The sequence below is a fragment of the Megalobrama amblycephala genome, linkage group LG1 (assembly GCF_018812025.1).
Source record: "Megalobrama amblycephala isolate DHTTF-2021 linkage group LG1, ASM1881202v1, whole genome shotgun sequence".
Taxonomy (NCBI): domain Eukaryota; kingdom Metazoa; phylum Chordata; class Actinopteri; order Cypriniformes; family Xenocyprididae; genus Megalobrama; species Megalobrama amblycephala.
The window spans coordinates 51883722-51886573 of record NC_063044.1 but is presented as its reverse complement, the minus strand read 5'-3'; positions in this window follow the sequence as shown (position 1 = coordinate 51886573).

The window sequence follows — 2852 nt, the reverse complement described above, 5'->3', positions numbered from 1 at the left end:
TTAAAGTTTGTCTCAAAGCTTGATGATAAACTGTAGGACTGTAATGAAAACCTTGTGGCAATCTAGTCCACTTGAATTGATGCCCATTACATGTGAAAGCAAAGAAATTTTGCCAATTTTCGTGCAGTGGTATGGACTAAAATCCATTAGAAATATAAATTACCGAAAAAAATTTTGCACTGTCTGCCACATAATAGAAAATAGTGGAGGGATCTGCTACTAGTGTTGTCATTCTATCTAAAGATTTATTAGCTTCTCGATAGTCAATGGTTAACCTCAATTTCCCATTTAGTTTTTAAACAGGCCACATTGGTGAGTTGCTGCAGGAAGAAGTGCATTTTACTATACCCTGGGCTTCTAGAGATGTATTATTAAATATAATATATAGACAAAAAAAATAAATGAAAACGAGAGAATGTAAAAAAAATACAATTCAACAAAAACCACAATAGTATATCAACAAAAAAAATAAAAATAAATAATAAATACTATATACATATACAAAGTAGAGATCCCTTTGATTTTAATGTATTATAAAAACAATTTGTCACAACTCAAAACTTTTGATCCAGTCTAAAAAAAAGAGCATTTACTGAAAGTAAACTTCTGCAGTGAGCAAAATATTTCTACACAATGGTCTGTGTGATGAAAGACTCCCTTTATCATTTTTTATTTTTATTTTTTGAGTTTGCTCAAACTAAACTCAAACCTGGGTAAACACTTAAACCTGACATCTCAGACTTTGATCCTCAGGCTATAAATTGCAAATAAAATAAAATAAAATAAAATAAAAATGTGACGTTTGCAGTGAGCAGCCGATCATGTGAAGAGTTTCAGAGTGATAAACACTTCTCTGCTGAAGATTAACAGATAATAACCAAATGATAGAAATAATGTAAACACATTTTCTCAGCAAAAGGCAACACAGACGACGGGTTCACTTCCCCAGACTATAGACTACAACCTGTGAGTATCAGTTTACACAAGCTCATTTTATATTTGTGTAACATGTACAGTTCTGTTTTTTTTTTTTGTTTTTTTTTTGTAAGTTAAAAAAGTTTGTAAAAAGGTGGTCTATCAATAATCTTCAAAGCATTGAAGCAACACTTTGATAATATGCCTTTTCCTGGAGAAAATCTGCTGTATTTTCTGGGGTTTGTGATTGACTTTGCTTTTAATGTTTCACAGCCTACAGACAAAAGAAGAACGCTGAGGTATGTCAACTCTATTTTATTTTCACAAACTGCTTTATTAGGCCAAATATCAGACGGTGCTTTGATATGTTTTGTTCAGCAGGTCATGAAGATCCATCAGTCTACCGTGATTCTGCTGCTGGTTATATGTGCACCATTGTCCACTTACAGCCAGAGTTATGAGGCTTTCATAAACAAACATGTGGGTCCAAACAAGATGACTGGACGGGATTGTACCGCTGTGATCGAAAATAGACTCATCAATGAAAACCGCGAATGCAAACAAATAAACACCTTCATAATGGCAACTGAAGATGAAATTAAAGCCGTTTGTAAGGATGGAAAAAAGCAAGCGGATGGAAAGACCTTCATAAGCAATACTGAATTTGATGTGATTGATTGTACTCTTAAAAGAAAAGATAACAACGGTTGTAAATATAAGGATGATGTTAAACCAAAAAAAACCACAATTACTTTGACATGTGAAAATGGTCTCCCAGTACATTATGGTGAAGCAAAATAGCCGGCTGAATGTAGCACCACATAGCTTCAGTTTATTTCCATATTCATGTGCTGCTTCTTTTTTTCCCAGGTTGTTTTAGTGCAAACTTCTTTTCTTTCACTGATTACAGTATAATTTATAAGCAAAAAATTGACTACAAATGTTAAGTGCTTCAGTGCCTTGTACTTTTACTTTGGGTCTTGGTGTCAGCCAGTGTGGCAAAAAGTGTGGAAGTTGTTAACAGCTGATGAGCAAAGAAAAGTTTCTTTGTTTTAGAGAGTAGTGAATGTACAAAAACAGACAGAAAGATGAAGATAAGTGAAGAATAAAGTGAATGTTGTGCTTTCTGTGCTGAGACCCTCAATAAAATTCTCTGTAGCATTAAACATGTGTCTGATTGTCTTAAATCTCAAGAAGACCAAACTGAATATAAGCAGGGATGTAATGGAGGGTAAACCATGTAAAAGCAGTTCACATATTATAGGCTATACCTTTTTGTAGAACATTATGACTTATTTATTATTATCTTAGCATTTTCTAAATATATCAAACTCTCTTGTTTGACTCCTGGAATGTAAATGATTGTTGTGTAGGCTATGGTTGGTTATTTCAGTGCTATACAGGTAATATATAGGTGTAGAGCATCTCTTATTGGTCAGTTTGTTGGTAATTGTCAACTTAAGGCAGACTTGTTTGCACTGAAGTGAAATATTTCACGAGGACATTCAATGAGGGAAGGAAAAAAAGGTTGGAGGTTGACAGGGAAAATGGAAATCCCTTAGGTGTCCTTACTGGAGAAAACTCCCACTCGACTCAAAAGCCTTTCTGCAGCACAGGAGGAGGTTTGCTGCTAATAACGGTCACCATTCCTTTAGCTGTAAATTGTTAAGCGTTTTCTCTTCTAAATAATCTAAAACAGCTCAACATTATTTATGCAGAGGCCTGTCTCACAAAGCAGGTGTAAGTGGTTACCCAGGTTTGAGTTCAGTTGAGCAAACTCAAAAAATAAAAAATAAAAATAAAAAAATGATAAAGGGAGTCTCACAATTGTTACAACTGTAAAATATGTGGCATCAGAAATGTCTATCATCAAAAAAGTAGAACATGCACTCTTCGAAGAAGATCCCATATTAAAATATTTTTTATTCTTAAAGGAT